The sequence below is a fragment of the Phyllobates terribilis genome, unplaced genomic scaffold (genome assembly GCF_046119375.1).
Source record: "Phyllobates terribilis strain yellow unplaced genomic scaffold, ASM4611937v1 Scaffold_282__1_contigs__length_2493038, whole genome shotgun sequence".
Taxonomy (NCBI): domain Eukaryota; kingdom Metazoa; phylum Chordata; class Amphibia; order Anura; family Dendrobatidae; genus Phyllobates; species Phyllobates terribilis.
The window spans coordinates 472,838-492,579 of NW_027363042.1; the positions used below are offsets into that span (position 1 = coordinate 472,838).

The 19,742-nt window shown below is 45.3% G+C and overlaps 10 non-coding genes across 10 annotated transcripts; all 10 read left to right on the forward strand.

Annotated features, from left to right (window-relative positions):
* Positions 1–2,258: 2,258 nt before the first annotated feature.
* On the forward strand, positions 2,259–2,449 carry LOC141220341 (U2 spliceosomal RNA). The gene has a single exon (XR_012288646.1). It is a non-coding gene; the product is annotated as a U2 spliceosomal RNA (small nuclear RNA).
* A 1,098-nt stretch (positions 2,450–3,547) lies between these two features.
* LOC141220343 (U2 spliceosomal RNA) lies at positions 3,548–3,738 on the forward strand. The gene has a single exon (XR_012288648.1). It is a non-coding gene; the product is annotated as a U2 spliceosomal RNA (small nuclear RNA).
* Positions 3,739–4,836: 1,098 nt separating this feature from the next.
* LOC141220333 (U2 spliceosomal RNA) lies at positions 4,837–5,027 on the forward strand. The gene has a single exon (XR_012288639.1). It is a non-coding gene; the product is annotated as a U2 spliceosomal RNA (small nuclear RNA).
* Positions 5,028–6,125: 1,098 nt separating this feature from the next.
* LOC141220337 (U2 spliceosomal RNA) lies at positions 6,126–6,316 on the forward strand. The gene has a single exon (XR_012288643.1). It is a non-coding gene; the product is annotated as a U2 spliceosomal RNA (small nuclear RNA).
* A 1,098-nt stretch (positions 6,317–7,414) lies between these two features.
* LOC141220353 (U2 spliceosomal RNA) lies at positions 7,415–7,605 on the forward strand. The gene has a single exon (XR_012288659.1). It is a non-coding gene; the product is annotated as a U2 spliceosomal RNA (small nuclear RNA).
* A 6,073-nt stretch (positions 7,606–13,678) lies between these two features.
* Positions 13,679–13,869, forward strand: LOC141220347 (U2 spliceosomal RNA). Its single transcript, XR_012288652.1, has one exon. It is a non-coding gene; the product is annotated as a U2 spliceosomal RNA (small nuclear RNA).
* Positions 13,870–14,967: 1,098 nt separating this feature from the next.
* On the forward strand, positions 14,968–15,158 carry LOC141220344 (U2 spliceosomal RNA). The gene has a single exon (XR_012288649.1). It is a non-coding gene; the product is annotated as a U2 spliceosomal RNA (small nuclear RNA).
* A 1,098-nt stretch (positions 15,159–16,256) lies between these two features.
* Positions 16,257–16,447, forward strand: LOC141220336 (U2 spliceosomal RNA). The gene has a single exon (XR_012288642.1). It is a non-coding gene; the product is annotated as a U2 spliceosomal RNA (small nuclear RNA).
* A 1,096-nt stretch (positions 16,448–17,543) lies between these two features.
* Positions 17,544–17,734, forward strand: LOC141220351 (U2 spliceosomal RNA). The gene has a single exon (XR_012288656.1). It is a non-coding gene; the product is annotated as a U2 spliceosomal RNA (small nuclear RNA).
* A 1,098-nt stretch (positions 17,735–18,832) lies between these two features.
* Positions 18,833–19,023, forward strand: LOC141220352 (U2 spliceosomal RNA). Its single transcript, XR_012288657.1, has one exon. It is a non-coding gene; the product is annotated as a U2 spliceosomal RNA (small nuclear RNA).
* The last annotated feature ends 719 nt before the right edge of the window (positions 19,024–19,742 follow it).

Sequence of the window (19,742 nt, forward strand, 5' to 3'; positions counted from 1 at the left end):
GTGGCGGCGACCCAGTTCCGTGGCTCAGGGCGGTCAAACCAGTGGCGGAACTATTTATGTGGTTTTCATGTTTAAATGTCCGACTACGCCACCCGTGGATTGCGGTCAGAGTGAACCGCCGCTACAGGGCAGACCACTGAGGCTGGTGTTGTGGGTGCAGCAGAGCGTAGCATAACTCCCCACGGGAGGAGTATAGCCTCAGGGCAGTGTATGCGGAGGATGGGGGTGATGGTGCAGGGCAGCAGCAGTAACGACACGGAGTCAGTGATGCAGTTCAGGGCCTTTACTCACAGTTCTTATTATCCAGACCACGTCTGCAGGTAACGGCTGCCCACGTCGTACTGTGCTCACCAGGTGAGGGGCTCAGACAACTCCCAGATAACTTTGGAGCACTTCACAGGACCCCCTTTGTGTGTCCTTTGTCTGGCCTTTCTTACCAACACTTCTGTCCGGCTGCCTCGGGCCTCCTCTTGGTAAACTTGGCGCCAGTTTCCCTGACCCTATGTGGTGCCTTCCTAGCGGGTGTAGCGAGGGGCTGCGCCACATAAAATGTCAGAGCCTCCGGTTTCTAGCTGAGGGTCGTTTCCTGCCTCCACTAGTTCGGGGACCGGTCTCCCCCTTTGGCCTGACCCCTCCACGCAGGTGGATTCGGGCGTGCGGTGGCGACTCGCCCATCCGCACCCCTGGGATCCCTTCATTCCTCGTTCCTGGAGCCTTCTCCGCTCCTCTTCCTTCCTTCTCCCTCTTCCAGGCCTGGGCCTCTGTTACTAGGCCCGCCTCCGGAGCAGAGCTCATGCAGAGCCCCTGCTCCCTGCCACTTCTGCTCAGACTTCTCTGCACTGAACTAAGATGGTGCCCACCTTTTATACTCCCTTCTCAATGCACCCAGGAACTGCTTCCTCCCTGCTCCTGCACTACAGGGTTCCCCTTCCTCAGTGTTCCCTCCCCCCACTCCAGCCAGGGACAGGGACTGTCGTGCCCATCTCAGGGGCATATTGGTCGCCCTGCCCCACGGCAATGTGGTGTAATGCATGCAGGTGTCGGGTCCTGATCCACACTCCATCCTCACCTGAGAGTGAGATATCACACCTCTGGGTGAGGTGCAATACGTCTGTAGCAACCGAGCCCTCAGGGTGCTACAGTTCCATTTATCTTCAGCCTAGGTGACGTATTGCGATACAGGGCCGTGATTTTGGCTATAAAAGGGTCCCCTAGACCCCTACCCCAAGCTTTTTAAGAGAATCATATATGGCGTGCCAGGAGACTCTATGGAATGCTTTCTCAGCATTCAACGAGAGTATCTAATTACAAATTTTTAACTGCATCTAGCCCAGGAAATACTTTGTGCCTAGTAGCAGTGTCTGCTAGTGAGCGGATTATCCCGGCTGTTAAGCAAGCTGCACCACCTGTAGTTTAGACACTTAATTTTTTCAAAGGAAATGCTTCGGGACCACGGGATACCTAGTGAAGAGCATCAGGAGGCACCCCAAGGCATAGGGGCTGGGACTGGCAGTAGGGTGCCTTGCGGTGGACAGCCGAGCTCGATCCTTATAAAAGCTTTTTAACTGCAGCAGCTTTAGTGGACGCTACTGGAGCTGGAATTACCGCGGCTGCTGGCATGAGACTTGCCCTCCAATAGATCCTTGTAAATGGATTTAAAGTGTATTCATTCAAATTAGAGAGACAATTTAAATTAAAAAGCTTAGAGCTGCCTCCACCACAGGGGGGCTCGCTCGACCCACCAGCGGACAGGCACCAGTATTGGGAGAGGGGGGCTGGCCGTCAGGGTTCACCGCGGCTCTGGCACAAACCCGGCGACACGGAGGTGGCACGGGCAGGAGCGGACTGACCGTGTCGGCTTCTCACTTTTTGGATTTTAGAAGGGCATGACATGCCTATATCTGTGTCTCCCCCTCCTTTTACTCCTCCACCTCTTTTATTTTCGCATGACTATATGTACTTGTCACTTTTCCATGTGTTAGTTATGTCTTCTGAGCAGTTTGTCAGCTTTTGGACACCTTTGAAGGTGTTTTCTATGTGTTTCTATGTGTTTTTGTTTGCCTGCCATTGGTTTTAACGGTGTTCGAAGGTGTTCGACGAACAGTTCGACGAACAGTTCGGCGAACACACGGGTGTTCGACGAACCGAACCGAACTCGAACACTACGGGGGTGGCTCAACACTATCCAGTTGGCCATCTCCACAAATGGACTTTTCAGGATTCGAGGGTGGCACCGTAGGCCGAAACCAATTCTGGTTATCGCTTCTCGGCCTTTTGGCTAAGATCAAGTGTAGTATCTGTTCTTATCAGTTTAATATCTGATACGTCCCCTATCTAGGGACCATATATTAAATGGATTTTTAGAACAGGGAGATGGTAAAAGAGCTTGCTCTGTCCACTCCACGCATTGACCTGGTATTGCAGCATTTCCTGGACCAGTGCACTCATTCTTTAATGCAGTTTCTAAAATCAGAAAGAATTGAATTCAATGCTTTTTGTTGCTTTTGCTTGTTTGTCGGATTTTTGGATGGACTTTTTGGCTTTGCTTTTCTTCTCCTCATTGTATTTTTCATGTTAAAAGTTGCAGAAGCCAGATGACAAACTCATTTTGGTTCAACTTCAGCAACTCTGCATTGCATAGCCATGTACTGTAATGCAATGCTATCTATCTAGCTCTCCCTCTTTACTTCCTTTTGGATAAACAGCCATATTAGGCAAGCATTTTGGAGCTTTCACCTAACTAATTACAGGTGGTGAGATAAGCTGCACAATATAATTGTTCTTTCAGTATATTGTTGCACACACACCATCTATTTAGCAAATGCCCTTGTTATCAACAGCAGCCATTTAAACTCACCTGAGCTAACAGGTATGTGCGCTGGTTACTCTGCTGCACCTAAAATGTCTTTTTTGGCTTGCTCCAATGCCTTTTCTGAAACGTTGTCTCCCTCTGGTGGAACACTGACTTTTTTCATTTAACGCCTGCAGACTATAAAAAATAACCCAATCCAAAAAGTTTGGTTGATTAGTCTGTGGCATTCTTTTAAACTGTTGCTTATGGCGGTCTCTGTGAGCTTCTCAGTGCCGTTCAACCAGCCAGGTATCCTGCCTGCAGTAGATGGAATGTGGCAATGGAACACTGGCTGGGCGTGTCATAATAGGCTCTGAGCCTTTATATACCTGTGCACAGCAGCAGCCACCTTCAGTCTGCTGCTGGACAGCCAGCAGCAGCAGGAAAGGTAAGTAATCAGCAACACTCCTGCTAAGGGTAGACAGCTGCTCGTCCCCCCCTTAATTGGTTCTCCTCCCTTCCACCGGTGTTGAGGCGGGTGGGAACAGCAGGGGGTGAGGGTGCTGTGCTAAAATAGTTGGAGTCATGCAGATCTAAAACGCGTGGATTGCTGCAGCAGCAAGCCGAAAAGTGCAGGCATGTAAGGGATCTAGAGGTTGACAACATGTCTTCTTAACGGGAGTCCAGGTGGCCATCTCCACAAATGGACTTTTCAGGATCCGAGGGTGGCACCGTAGGCCGAAACCAATTCTGGTTATCGCTTCTCGGCCTTTTGGCTAAGATCAAGTGTAGTATGTGTTCTTATCAGTTTAATATCTGATACATCCCCTATCTGGGGACCATATATTAAATGGATTTTTAGAACAGGGAGATGGTAAAAGAGCTTGCTCTGTCCACTCCACGCATTGACCTGGTATTGCAGCATTTCCAGGACCAGTGCACTCATTCTTTAATGCAGTTTCTAAAATCAAAAAGAATTGAATTCAATGCTTTTTGTTGCTTTTGCTTGTTTGTCGGATTTTTGGATGGACTTTTTGGCTTTGCTTTTCTTCTCCTCATTGTATTTTTCATGTTAAAAGTTGCAGAAGCCAGATGACAAACTCATTTTGGTTCAACTTCAGCAACTCTGCATTGCATAGCCATGTACTGTAATGCAATGCTATCTATCTAGCTCTCCCTCTTTACTTCCTTTTGGATAAACAGCCATATTAGGCAAGCATTTTGGAGCTTTCACCTAACTAATTACAGGTGGTGAGATAAGCTGCACAATATAATTGTTCTTTCAGTATATTGTTGCACACACACCATCTATTTAGCAAATGCCCTTGTTATCAACAGCAGCCATTTAAATTCACCTGAGCTAACAGGTATGTGCGCTGGTTACTCTGCTGCACTTAAAATGTCTTTTTTGGCTTGCTCCAATGCCTTTTCTGAAACGTTGTCTCCCTCTGGTGGAACACTGACTTCTTTCATTTAACGCCTGCAGACTATAAAAAATAACCCAACCCAAAAAGTTTGGTTGATTAGTCTGTGGCATTCTTTTAAACTGTTGCTTATGGCGGTCTCTGTGAGCTTCTCAGTGCCGTTCAACCAGCCAGGTATCCTGCCTGCAGTAGATGGAATGTGGCAATGGAACACTGGCTGCGCGTGTCATAATAGGCTCTGAGCCTTTATATACCAGCGCACGGCAGCAGCCACCTTCAGTCTGCTGCTGGACAGCCAGCAGCAGCAGGAAAGGTAAGTAATCAGCAACACTCCTGCTAAGGGTAGACAGCTGCTCGTCCCCCCCTTAATTGGTTCTCCTCCCTTCCACCGGTGTTGAGGCGGGTGGGAACAGCAGGGGGTGAGGGTGCTGTGCTAAAATAGTTGGAGTCATGCAGATCTAAAACGCGTGGATTGCTGCAGCAACAAGCCAAAAAGTGCAGGCATGTAAGGGATCTAGAGGTTGACAACATTTCTTCTTAACGGGAGTCCAGGTGGCCATCTCCACAAATGGACTTTTCAGGATTCGAGGGTGGCACCGTAGGCCGAAACCAATTCTGGTTATCGCTTCTCGGCCTTTTGGCTAAGATCAAGTGTAGTATCTGTTCTTATCAGTTTAATATCTGATACGTCCCCTATCTGGGGACCATATATTAAATGGATTTTTAGAACAGGGAGATGGTAAAAGAGCTTGCTCTGTCCACTCCACGCATTGACCTGGTATTGCAGCATTTCCAGGACCAGTGCACTCATTCTTTAATGCAGTTTCTAAAATCAGAAAGAATTGAATTCAATGCTTTTTGTTGCTTTTGCTTGTTTGTCGGATTTTTGGATGGACTTTTTGGCTTTGCTTTTCTTCTCCTCATTGTATTTTTCATGTTAAAAGTTGCAGAAGCCAGATGACAAACTCATTTTGGTTCAACTTCAGCAACTCTGCATTGCATAGCCATGTACTGTAATGCAATGCTATCTATCTAGCTCTCCCTCTTTACTTCCTTTTGGATAAACAGCCATATTAGGCAAGCATTTTGGAGCTTTCACCTAACTAATTACAGGTGGTTAGATAAGCTGCACAATATAATTGTTCTTTCAGTATATTGTTGCACACATACCATCTATTTAGCAAATGCCCTTGTTATCAACAGCAGCCATTTAAACTCACCTGAGCTAACAGGTATGTGCGCTGGTTACTCTGCTGCACTTAAATTGTCTTTTTTGGCTTGCTCCAATGCCTTTTCTGAAACGTTGTCTCCATCTCGTGGAACACTGACTTCTTTCATTTAACGCCTGCAGACTATAAAAAATAACCCAACCCAAAAAGTTTGGTTGATTAGTCTGTGGCATTCTTTTAAACTGTTGCTTATGGCGGTCTCTGTGAGCTTCTCAGTGCCGTTCAACCAGCCAGGTATCCTGCCTGCAGTAGATGGAATGTGGCAATGGAACACTGGCTGCGCGTGTCAAAATAGGCTCTGAGCCTTTATATACCAGCGCACGGCAGCAGCCACCTTCAGTTTGCTGCTGGACAGCCAGCAGCAGCAGGAAAGGTAAGTAATCAGCAACTCTCCTGCTAAGGGTAGACAGCTGCTCGTCCCCCCCTTAATTGGTTCTCCTCCCTTCCACCGGTGTTGAGGCGGGTGGGAACAGCAGGGGGTGAGGGTGCTGTGCTAAAATAGTTGGAGTCATGCAGATCTAAAACGCGTGGATTGCTGCAGCAGCAAGCCGAAAAGTGCAGGCATGTAAGGGATCTAGAGGTTGACAACATGTCTTCTTAACGGGAGTCCAGGTGGCCATCTCCACAAATGGACTTTTCAGGGTCCGAGGCTGTCACCGTAGGCCGAAACCAATTCTGGTTATCGCTTCTCGGCCTTTTGGCTAAGATCAAGTGTAGTATCTGTTCTTATCAGTTTAATATCTGATACGTCCCCTATCTGGGGACCATATATTAAATGGATTTTTAGAACAGGGAGATGGTAAAAAAGCTTGCTCTGTCCACTCCACGCATTGACCTGGTATTGCAGCATTTCCAGGACCAGTGCACTCATTCTTTAATGCAGTTTCTAAAATCAGAAAGAATTGAATTCAATGCTTTTTGTTGCTTTTGCTTGTTTGTCGGATTTTTGGATGGACTTTTTGGCTTTGCTTTTCTTCTCCTCATTGTATTTTTCATGTTAAAAGGTGCAGAAGCCAGATGACAAACTCATTTTGGTTCAACTTCAGCAACTCTGCATTGCATAGCCATGTACTGTAATGCAATGCTATCTATCTAGCTCTCCCTCTTTACTTCCTTTTGGATAAACAGCCATATTAGGCAAGCATTTTGGAGCTTTCACCTAACTAATTACAGGTGGTGAGATAAGCTGCACAATATAATTGTTCTTTCAGTATATTGTTGCACACACACCATCTATTTAGCAAATGCCCTTGTTATCAACAGCAGCCATTTAAACTCACCTGAGCTAACAGGTATGTGCGCTGGTTACTCTGCTGCACTTAAAATGTCTTTTTTGGCTTGCTCCAATGCCTTTTCTGAAACGTTGTCTCCCTCTGGTGGAACACTGACTTCTTTCATTTAATGCCTGCAGACTATAAAAAATAACCCAACCCAAAAAGTTTGGTTGATTAGTCTGTGGCATTCTTTTAAAATGTTGCTTATGGCGGTCTCTGTGAGCTTCTCAGTGCCGTTCAACCAGCCAGGTATCCTGCCTGCAGTAGATGGAATGTGGCAATGGAACACTGGCTGCGCGTGTCATAATAGGCTCTGAGCCTTTATATACCAGCGCACGGCAGCAGCCACCTTTAGTCTGCTGCTGGACAGCCAGCAGCAGCAGGAAAGGTAAGTAATCAGCAACACTCCTGCTAAGGGTAGACAGCTGCTCGTCCCCCCCTTAATTGGTTCTCCTCCCTTCCACCGGTGTTGAGGCGGGTGGGAACAGCAGGGGGTGAGGGTGCTGTGCTAAAATAGTTGGAGTCATGCAGATCTAAAACGCGTGGATTGCTGCAGCAGCAAGCCGAAAAGTGCAGGCATGTAAGGGATCTAGAGGTTGACAACATGTCTTCTTAACGGGAGTCCAGGTGGCCATCTCCACAAATGGACTTTTCAGGATCCGAGGGTGGCACCGTAGGCCGAAACCAATTCTGGTTATCGCTTCTCGGCCTTTTGGCTAAGATCAAGTGTAGTATCTGTTCTTATCAGTTTAATATCTGATACGTCCCCTATCTGGGGACCATATATTAAATGGATTTTTAGAACAGGGAGATGGTAAAAGAGCTTGCTCTGTCCACTCCACGCATTGACCAGGTATTGCATCATTTCCAGGACCAGTGCACTCATTCTTTAATGCAGTTTCTAAAATCAGAAAGAATTGAATTCAATGCTTTTTGTTGCTTTTGCTTGTTTGTCGGATTTTTGGATGGACTTTTTGGCTTTGCTTTTCTTCTCCTCATTGTATTTTTCATGTTAAAAGTTGCAGAAGCCGGATGACAAACTCATTTTGGTTCAACTTCAGCAACTCTGCATTGCATAGCCATGTACTGTAATGCAATGCTATCTATCTAGCTCTCCCTCTTTACTTCCTTTTGTATAAACAGCCATATTAGGCAAGCATTTTGGAGCTTTCACCTAACTAATTACAGGTGGTGAGATAAGCTGCACAATATAATTGTTCTTTCAGTATATTGTTGCACACACACCATCTATTTAGCAAATGCCCTTGTTATCAACAGCAGCCATTTATACTCACCTGAGCTAACAGGTATGTGCGCTGGTTACTCTGCTGCACTAAAAATGTATTTTTTGGCTTGCTCCAATGCCTTTTCTGAAACGTTGTCTCCCTCTGGTGGAACACTGATTTCTTTCATTTACCGCCTGCAGACTATAAAAAATAACCCAACCCAAAAAGTTTGGTTGATTAGTCTGTGGCATTCTTTTAAACTGTTGCTTATGGCGGTCTCTGTGAGCTTCTCACTGCCGTTCAACCAGCCAGGTATCCTGCCTGCAGTAGATGAAATGTGGCAATGGAACACTGTGTTAGAACCTTGCTCTTAGGTTTTTTTTCCTTTGCTGGTCACATGACCTTGTTGGCCTATTTAATCCTGCTCCGCCCTTCTGGCTTTGCTGGACTTCATTGTATATCTACTTTCTAGCTAGCCTGTGCTCTGTGTCTTGCTCTGTTAGTTTGCTTGGTCTACGGACCTCTATGTTCTATGTATTTTGTATGTTCGTCTGTCTGCTACTATTTCTGTTAGGAGGTGTCCATTTTCCTCCCAGTCCTTAGTACTTGTAGGGATTCCATCCCCACATCTATAGGTCTCCGTACAGACTAGCTTAGGACTTTAGCAGGTCTGATCGCAGGATCAGGTCCCCTGTTACATCGTAGGGATTCAGCTGAGTTCTATCGTAGGGACAGATCTCCTCTCTTTCCTTAGCTCTGGTAGCAGAACATAACAGTAAGTCCAGCCAGCAAATTCTCTAAGGAAAGATTTTTCTGTTCCATCATGGTGTCGGTTCAGGATTTGGTTCATCGCCTGCAGGGACTCTCTCTGGAGGTGGCCGAGCTCCGTCAGCACGTGAGTAACTGTCCTGGAGCACATTTCTTGGAGCCTAAGGTATGTTTGCCGGATTTATTTTTTGGTGAACACCGAGAATTTTTTTCATTCAAAAATGCTTGCTTATTGTATTTTCGTTTGAGACCTAAGTCCTCTGGGGATGAATCCCAGCGCGTAGGGTTCATAATGTCACTTTTGCGCAAAGAGCCTCAGGAGTGGGCCTTTTCTATGCAACCTAGTGATACATGCTTCAGATCAGTGGATAGTTTTTTTTCTGCTTTGGGACTATTATATGATGATCCTGACCGTGTCGCATCAGCTGAGACTGAGTTGAGACGTTTAAAACAGGGATCAGGTAATGTGGAAAAATATTGTACTCATTTCCGTCGATGGTCTACTCAAACAGGGTGGAACGATTCTGCTCTGAAAAGTCTATTTCTTGCTGGGCTCAGTGAAAGGGTTAAAGACCTGCTAATTGCTTATCCTACACCTGAAGATTTGCAACAGGCTATGCAATTAGCTATACGGGTGGATAGAAGACTGCGTGCTAGGGTTAATGAGAGCAAATCCTCTGCTATGTCAGTTTTTGGTTATGAGAATGAGTGTACTAACAGTGGTGAACCGATGGAGATTGGATCGGTGGCACCTCGCTCTCAAGAAAAAGACCGTCGATTTTTTGAAGGCTTGTGTTTCTATTGCGGAACATCTGGTCATTTGATTAAAAGCTGTGAGCTTCGTATGAAGAAAGAAAAAAAAATGGTCAGTCATGCCCGTATTGCCTGTTTAAATTCCAAGGGTGTATTTTTAGCTGCTTCCACGATTGCTCAGGAAAAATTAATGGAATTTCGGGTGTTTGTCGATTGTGGGTCTACTCTGAATGTTATTGATGGGGGATTCGTGGAAAGACTCAATTTAAAACCTGAACCTTTATCATCCCCCATTGCTGTGATTTCTGTGGATGGTTCCCCTTTGAAGAATATTACTCTCAAGGTCTGTGAATTTCCTCTCACTATTAATGGTGTTCACCATGAGAAATTGGATTTGGTAGTGTTGAATAACTTGCCTTCTCCAGTAATATTGGGATTGCCCTGGTTAAAATTTCACAATCCTGTACTGGATTGGTCTACCAGTGAAATTAAATCCTGGAGCCATAAATGTTATGACAAGTGTTGTAACGGGCGTATTGCAGCTTTGGATAGGGGAGAATTGCCTGTTCCTATTCAGGATTTTTGGAGAGTTTTTTCTGAGAAGGAATCGCAGGTTTTGCCTCCCCATAGAGACTATGATTGTTCTATTGAATTTGTCCCTGGAGCGACTCTTCCTAAAAGTCGTTTATTTAACCTTACTATTCCTGAGAGGAAGGCTTTGGAGGAATACATACAGACAAGTTTGGCCGCCGGTCACATTAGGCCCTCTAAGTCTCCTGTGGCGGTTGGATTTTTTTTTGTAAAAAAAAAAGGACGGCGGTTTACGTCCTTGTCTGGATTTTCGTGAGATTAACAAAATTACTGTACGCAATCCTTACCCACTGCCATTGATTCCTGATCTGTTTAACCAGTTAATGGGGGCCAAGTGGTTCTCTAAAATTGACCTTAAGGGGGCATACAATCTGTTGCGCATGAAGGAGGGTGACGAATGGAAGACTGCTTTTAACACTCCTGTGGGTCATTTTGAGAATCTGGTTATGCCTTTTGGTCTTACTAATGCTCCGGCATTTTTTCAGAATCTGATTAATGACATCCTTAGACCTTTGATCAGTAAAAATGTGGTTGTGTATTTGGATGACATTTTGATTTATTCGCCGGATCTGGAGTCTCATTGGCGGAGCGTGCGTGAGGTATTACAGTTATTAATGGACAATTCGCTTTTTGCTAAGCTGGAGAAATGTGAGTTCGCTGTACAGAGAATTAGTTTTTTGGGCTACATTATCTCCAGCAAAGGTTTTGAGATGGATCCGGTTAAGGTTCAGGCTGTGCAGGAATGGCCTAGGCCTATTGGTTTGAAATCGATACAGAGGTTTTTGGGTTTCGCCAATTACTATAGAAAATTCATAAAAAATTTTTCTAGTATTGTCAAACCTCTGACTGATCTCACCAGGAAAGGTGCTGATGCGGTTCAGTGGTCTTCTGAGGCCATTGAAGCTTTTGTGTATCTCAAGGAGAGGTTCACCTCTGCTCCCATCCTTATGCAGCCTGATGTTACTAGGCCGTTTTTGGTTGAGGTTGATGCTTCCTCTGTGGGGGTTGGCGCAGTATTGTCTCAGGATAACGGGGATGGATTACATCCCTGTGCCTTTTTTTCAAAAAAATTTTCGGAGACTGAACTGAATTACGATATTGGTAATCGGGAATTATTGGCTATTAAACTCGCATTTGAACACTGGCGCCACTTCTTGGAAGGTGCGGAATTTCCCGTTCAGGTTCTTACGGATCATAAAAATCTGATATATCTTGATGCTGCCAAGCGCCTGAATGCCCGTCAGGCTAGGTGGGCACTGTTTTTCTCGCGGTTTAATTTCTCCGTTACTTACATCCCTGGTACTAAGAATGTTAAGGCGGATGCCTTGTCTCGCAGTTTTTCTCCCATAGTCGGTGCTGAGAAAGAGGAGAACATTTTACAAGAAGGTGTTGTGATAGCTGCTTTGGACTCCGTTTTGGAAAATGAGATTCTTAAAGCACAGGTGAATGCCCCTTCTAACACTCCTCATGGGAGGTTGTTTGTGCCTGGGACCTTTAGGAGAGATTTGTTTGTTGAGTGTCACGAATCTCGGTTGGCAGGTCATCCCGGAATCTCTGAGACCAAGAGACTGGTGGGTCGCAGTTTTTGGTGGCCTGGATGGCAGAAGGAAGTCATTAAGTGGGTGCGTCAATGTACTATATGTGCTAGATCTAAGTCCTCACATACTCCTGCTGCGGGGTTGCTTTGTCCTTTGGAGGTTCCCAGTGCTCCTTGGACACATTTGGCTATGGACTTTATAACTGACCTTCCCCCCTCTGAGGGTTTTACTGTCATCTGGGTGGTCGTGGACCGTTTTAGCAAGATGTGTCACTTGGTTCCTTTCGTCAAACTGCCCTGCGCTAAAACTCTCGCTAAGGCCTTTGTCAAGGAAATTGTCAGACTTCATGGCGTTCCTACTGACATTGTTTCTGATAGGGGTCCTCAGTTCGTGGCTCGTTTTTGGCGTGCCTTTTGTGATAGGTTGGGAGTTCATTTGTCGTTCTCGTCCGGATATCATCCTGAATCTAATGGCCAGACAGAAAGGAAAAACCAGGATGTTGAGCAGTTCTTGCGTTGTTTTGTGGCAGACAATCAAGAGGGGTGGTCTGAGTTTCTGCCACTTGCTGAATTTGCTCTGAACAATCATGCATCTTCTTCTGCTGGTTGTTCGCCTTTTTTTTGTTGTTCTGGGAGACATCCGTCGTTTGGGTCGTTCTCCAAGTTGGGATCTGCCGTGCCTGAGGAGGAGAATTTTTCCGGTGATTTGGAGAGAGTTTGGACGGATGTGCGTGGTAATCTTCAGGAGGCCAACAGAAAATCTAAAGACTACTTTGATAGGAAACGACAGGAGGTTTTGTTCGCTGTTGGTGACATGGTTTGGTTGTCCTCTAGGAATCTGCGGTTGAGGATTCCTTCAAAGAAATTGGGTCCCAAGTTTGTAGGGCCCTTTAAGGTGCTTCAGGTTGTCAACCAATCTGCTGTTAGGTTGGAGGTTCCTACCTCCTGGAGAATTAATCCGGTATTTCATGTCTCTCTGTTGAAAAAAGCTGTTGCATCGGATTGTGACGCCTCTGCCTCTGTTCCTCCGGTGGTGGAGGACGGGGAATATGAAATTTCTCGCATCCTTAACTCTAGACGGTATAGAGGTAGTTTGCAGTATCTTGTGGCCTGGAAAGGTTTCGGTCCCGAGGATAACTCTTGGGTGAGGTCGGATGATGTTTCCGCGTCCAGACTTATCAGAGCGTTTCACAGGAGATTTCCTGATAAGCCTGGTCCTAGGGGATCCGGAGGATCCTCTTAGAAGGGGGAGTACTGTTAGAACCTTGCTCTTAGGTTTTTTTTCCTTTGCTGGTCACATGACCTTGTTGGCCTATTTAATCCTGCTCCGCCCTTCTGGCTTTGCTGGACTTCATTGTATATCTACTTTCTAGCTAGCCTGTGCTCTGTGTCTTGCTCTGTTAGTTTGCTTGGTCTACGGACCTCTATGTTCTATGTATTTTGTATGTTCGTCTGTCTGCTACTATTTCTGTAGGAGGTGTCCATTTTCCTCCCAGTCCTTAGTACTTGTAGGGATTCCATCCCCACATCTATAGGTCTCCGTACAGACTAGCTTAGGACTTTAGCAGGTCTGATCGCAGGATCAGGTCCCCTGTTACATCGTAGGGATTCAGCTGAGTTCTATCGTAGGGACAGATCTCCTCTCTTTCCTTAGCTCTGGTAGCAGAACATAACACACTGGCTGCGCGTGTCATAATAGGCTCTGAGCCTTTATATACCAGCGCATGGCAGCAGCCACCTTCAGTCTGCTGCTGGACAGCCAGCAGCAGCAGGAAAGGTAAGTAATCAGCAACACTCCTGCTAAGGGTAGACAGCTGCTCGTCCCCCCCTTAATTGGTTCTCCTCCCTTCCACCGGTGTTGAGGCGGGTGGGAACAGCAGGGGGTGAGGGTGCTGTGCTAAAATAGTTGGAGTCATGCAGATCTAAAACGCGTGGATTGCTGCAGCAGCAAGCCGAAAAGTGCAGGCATGTAAGGGATCTAGAGGTTGACAACATGTCATCTTAACGGGAGTCCAGGTGGCCATCTCCACAAATGGACTTTTCAGGATCCGAGGGTGGCACCGTAGGCCAAAACCAATTCTGGTTATCGCTTCTCGGCCTTTTGGCAAAGATCAAGTGTAGTATCTGTTCTTATGAGTTTAATATCTGATACGTCCCCTGTCTGGGGACCATATATTAAATGGATTTTTAGAACAGGGAGATGGTAAAAGAGCTTGCTCTGTCCACTCCACGCATTGACCTGGTATTGCAGCATTTCCAGGACCAGTGCACTCATTCTTTAATGCAGTTTCTAAAATCAGAAAGAATTGAACTCAATGCTTTTTGTTGCTTTTGCTTGTTTGTCGGATTTTTGGATGGACTGTTTGGCTTTGCTTTTCTTCTCCTCATTGTATTTTTCATGTTAAAAGTTGCAGAAGCCAGATGACAAACTCATTTTGGTTCAACTTCAGCAACTCTGCATTGCATAGCCATGTACTGTAATGCAATGCTATCTATCTAGCTCTCCCTCTTTACTTCCTTTTGGATAAATAGCCATATTTAGCAAGCATTTTGGAGCTTTCACCTAACTAATTACAGGTGGTGAGATAAGCTGCACAATATAATTGTTCTTTCAGTATATTGTTGCACACACACCATCTATTTAGCAAATGCCCTTGTTATTAACAGCAGCCATTTAAACTCACCTGAGCTAACAGGTATGTGCGCTGGTTACTCTGCTGCACTTACAATGTCTTTTTTGGCTTGCTCCAATTCCTTTTCTGAAATGTTGTCTCCCTCTGGTGGAACACTGACTTCTTTCATTTAACGCCTGCAGACTATAAAAAATAACCCAACCCAAAAAGTTTGGTTGATTAGTCTGTGGCATTCTTTTAAACTGTTTCTTATGGCGGTCTCTGTGAGCTTCTCAGTGCCGTTCAACCAGCCAGGTATCCTGCCTGCAGTAGATGGAATGTGGCAATGGAACACTTGCTGCGCGTGTCATAATAGGCTCTGAGCCTTTATATACCAGCGCACGGCAGCAGCCACCTTCAGTCTGCTGCTGGACAGCCAGCAGCAGCAGGAAAGGTAAGTAATCAGCAACACTCCTGCTAAGGGTAGACAGCTGCTCGTCCCCCCCTTAATTGGTTCTCCTCCCTTCCACCGGTGTTGAGGCGGGTGGGAATAGCAGGGAGTGAGGGTGCTGCGCTAAAATAGTTGGAGCCATGCAGATCTAAAACGCGTGGATTGCTGCAGCAGCAAGCCGAAAAGTGCAGGCATGTAAGGGATCTAGAGGTTGACAACATGTCTTCTTAACGGGAGTCCAGGTGGCCATCTCCACAAATGGACTTTTCAGGATCCGAGGGTGGCACCGTAGGCCGAAACCAATTCTGGTTATCGCTTCTCGGCCTTTTGGCTAAGATCAAGTGTAGTATCTGTTCTTATCAGTTTAATATCTGATACGTCCCCTATCTGGGGACCATATATTAAATGGATTTTTAGAACAGGGAGATGGTAAAAGATCTTGCTCTGTCCACTTCACGCATTGACCTGGTATTGCAGCATTTCCAGGACCAGTGCACTCATTCTTTAATGCAGTTTCTAAAATCAGAAAGAATTAAATTCAATGCTTTTTGTTGCTTTTGCTTGTTTGTCGGATTTTTGGATGGACTTTTTGGCTTTGCTTTTCTTCTCCTCATTGTATTTTTCATGTTAAAAGTTGCAGAAGCCAGATGACAAACTCATTTTGGTTCAACTTCAGCAACTCTGCATTGCATAGCCATGTACTGTAATGCAATGCTATCTATCTAGCTCTCCCTCTTTACTTCCTTTTGGATAAACAGCCATATTAGGCAAGCATTTTGGAGCTTTCACCTAACTAATTACAGGTGGTGAGATAAGCTGCACAATATAATTGTTCTTTCAGTATATTGTTGCACACACACCATCTATTTAGCAAATGCCTTTGTTATCAACAGCAGACATTTAAACTCACCTGAGCTAACAGGTATGTGCGCTGGTTACTCTGCTGCACTGAAAATGTCTTTTTTGGCTTGCTCCAATGCCTTTTCTGAAACGTTGTCTCCCTCTGGTGGAACACTGACTTCTTTCATTTAACGCCTGCAGACTATAAAAAATAACCCAACCCAAAAAGTTTGGTTGATTAGTCTGTGGCATTCTTTTAAACTGTTGCTTATGGCGGTCTCTGTGAGCTTCTCAGTGCCGTTCAACCAGCCAGGCATCCTGCCTGCAGTAGATGGAATGTGGCAATGGAACACTGGCTGCGCATGTCATAATAGGCTCTGAGCCTTTATATACCAGCGCACGGCATCAGCCACCTTCAGTCTGCTGCTGGACAGCCAGCAGCAGCAGGATAGGTAAGTAATCAGCAACACTCCTGCTAAGGGTAGACAGCTGCTCGTCCCCCCCTTAATTGGTTCTCCTCCCTTCCACCGGTGTTGAGGCGGGTGGGAACAGCAGGGGGTGAGGGTGCTGTGCTAAAATAGTTGGAGTCATGCAGATCTAAAACGCGTGGATTGCTGCAGCAGCAAGCCGAAAAGTGCAGGCATGTAAGGGATCTAGAGGTTGACAACATGTCTTCTTAACGGGAGTCCAGGTGGCCATCTCCACAAATGGACTTTTCAGGATCAGAGGGTGGCACCGTAGGCCGAAACCAATTCTGGTTATCGCTTCTCGGCCTTTTGGCTAAGATTAAGTGTAGTATCTGTTCTTATCAGTTTAATATCTGATATGTCCCCTATCTGGGGACCATATATTAAATGGATTTTTAGAACAGGGAGATGGTAAAAGAGCTTGCTCTGTCCACTCCACGCATTGACCTGGTATTGCAGCATTTCCAGGACCAGTGCACTCATTCTTTAATGCAGTTTCTAAAATCAGAAAGAATTGAATTCAATGCTTTTTGTTGCTTTTGCTTGTTTGTCGGATTTTTGGATGGACTTTTTGGCTTTGCTTTTCTCCTCCTCATTGTATTTTTCATGTTAAAAGTTGCAGAAGCCAGATGACAAACTCATTTTGGTTCAACTTCAGCAACTCTGCATTGCATAGCCATGTACTGTAATGCAATGCTATCTATCTAGCTCTCCCTCTTTACTTCCTTTTGGATAAACAGCCATATTAGGCAAGCATTTTGGAGCTTTCACCTAACTAATTACAGGTGGTGAGATAAGCTGCACAATATAATTGTTCTTTCAGTATATTGTTGCACACACACCATCTATTTAGCAAATGCCCTTGTTATCAACAGCAGCCATTTAAACTCACCTGAGCTAACAGGTATGTGCGCTGGTTACTCTGCTGCACTTAAAATGTCTTTTTTGGCTTGCTCCAATGCCATTTCTGAAACATTGTCTCCCTCTGGTGGAACACTGACTTCTTTCATTTAACGCCTGCAGACTATAAAAAATAACCCAACCCAAAAAGTTTGGTTGATTAGTCTGTCGCATTCTTTTAAACTGTTGCTTGTAGCGGTCTCTGTGAGCTTCTCAGTGCCGTTCAACCAGCCAGGTATCCTGCCTGCAGTAGATGGAATGTGGCAATGGAACACTTGCTGCGCGTGTCATAATAGGCTCTGAGCCTTTATATACCAGCGCACGGCAGCAGCCACCTTCAGTCTGCTGCTGGACAGCCAGCAGCAGCAGGAAAGGTAAGTAATCAGCAACACTCCTGCTAAGGGTAGACAGCTTCTCGTCCCCCCCTTAATTGGTTCTCCTCCCTTCCACCAGTGTTGAGGCGGGTGGGAACAGCAGGGGGTGAGGGTGCTGTGCTAAAATAGTTAGTCATGCAGATCTAAAACGCGTGGATTGCTGCAGCAGCAAGCCGAAAAGTGCAGGCATGTAAGGGATCTAGAGGTTGACAACATGTCTTCTTAACGGGAGTCCAGGTGGCCATCTCCACAAATGGACTTTTCAGGATCTGAGGGTGGCAACGTAGGCCGAAACTAATTCTGGTTATCGCTTCTCGGCCTTTTGGCTAAGATCAAGTGTAGTATCTGTTCTTATCAGTTTAATATCTGATACGTCCCTTATCTGGGGACCATATATTAAATGGATTTTTAGAACAGGGAGATGGTAAAAGAGCTTGCTCTGTCCACTCCACGCATTGACCTGGTATTGCAGCATTTCCAGGACCAGTGCACTCATTCTTTAATGTAGTTTCTAAAATTAGAAAGAAATGAATTCAATGCTTTTTGTTGCTTTTGCTTGTTTGTCGGATTTTTGGATGGACTTTTTGGCTTTGCTTTTCTTCTCCTCATTGTATTTTTCATGTTAAAAGTTGCAGAAGCCAGATGACAAACTCATTTTGGTTCAACTTCAGCAACTCTGCATTGCATAGCCATGTACTGTAATGCAATGCTATCTCTCTAGCTCTCCCTCTTTACTTCCTTTTGGATAAACAGCCATATTAGGCAAGCATTTTGGAGCTTTCACCTAACTAATTATAGGTGGTGAGATAAGCTGCACAATATAATTGTTCTTTCAGTATATTGTTTCACACACACACCATCTATTTAGCAAATGCCCTTGTTATCAACAGCAGCCATTTAAACTCACCTGAGCTAACAGGTATGTGCGCTGGTTACTCTGCGGCACTTAAAATGTCTTTTTTGGCTTGCTCCAATGCCTTTTCTGAAACATTGTCTCCCTCTGGTGGAACACTGACTTCTTTCATTTAACGCCTGCAGACTATAAAAAATAACCCAACCCAAAAAGTTTGGTTGATTAGTCTGTAGCATTCTTTTAAACTGTTGCTTATAGCGGTCTCTGTGAGCTTCTCAGTGCCGTTCAACCAGCCAGGTATCCTGCCTGCAGTAGATGGAATGTGGCAATGGAACACTGGCTGTGCGTGTCATAATAGGCTCTGAGCCTTTATATACCAGCGCACGGCAGCAGCCACCTTCAGTCTGCTGCTGGACAGCCAGCAGCAGCAGGAAAGGTAAGTAATCAGCAACACTCCTGCTAAGGGTAGACAGCTTCTCGTCCCCCCCTTAATTGGTTCTCCTCCCTTCCACCAGTGTTGAGGCGGGTGGGAACAGCAGGGGGTGAGGGTGCTGTGCTAAAATAGTTAGTCATGCAGATCTAAAACACGTGGATTGCTGCAGCAGCAAGCCGAAAAGTGCAGGCATGTAAGGGATCTAGAGGTTGACAACATGTCTTCTTAACGGGAGTCCAGGTGGCCATCTCCACAAATGGACTTTTCAGGATCTGAGGGTGGCACCGTAGGCCGAAACCAATTCTGGTTATCGCTTCTTGGCCTTTTGGCTAAGATCAAGTGTAGTATCTGTTCTTATCAGTTTAATATCTGATACGTCCCTTATCTGGGGACCATATATTAAATGGATTTTTAGAACAGGGAGATGGTAAAAGAGCTTGCTCTGTCCACTCCACGCATTGACCTGGTATTGCAGCATTTCCAGGACCAGTGCACTCATTCTTTAATGTAGTTTCTAAAATTAGAAAGAAATGAATTCAATGCTTTTTGTTGCTTTTGCTTGTTTGTCGGATTTTTGGATGGACTTTTTGGCTTTGCTTTTCTTCTCCTCATTGTATTTTTCATGTTAAAAGTTGCAGAAGCCAGATGACAAACTCATTTTGGTTCAACTTCAGCAACTCTGCATTGCATAGCCATGTACTGTAATGCAATGCTATCTATCTAGCTCTCCCTCTTTACTTCCTTTTGGATAAACAGCCATATTAGTCAAGCATTTTGGAGCTTTCACCTAACTAATTATAGGTGGTGAGATAAGCTGCACAATATAATTGTTCTTTCAGTATATTGTTTCACACACACCATCTATTTAGCAAATGCCCTTGTTATCAACAGCAGCCATTTAAACTCACCTGAGCTAACAGGTATGTGCGCTGGTTACTCTCCGGCACTTAAAATGTCTTTTTTGGCTTGCTCCAATGCCTTTTCTGAAACATTGTCTCCCTCTGGTGGAACACTGACTTCTTTCATTTAACGCCTGCAGACTATAAAAAATAACCCAACCCAAAAAGTTTGGTTGATTAGTCTGTGGCATTCTTTTAAACTGTTGCTTATGGCGGTCTCTGTGAGCTTCTCAGTGCCGTTCAACCAGCCAGGTATCCTGCCTGCAGTAGATGGAATGTGGCAATGGAACACTGGCTGTGCGTGTCATAATAGGCTCTGA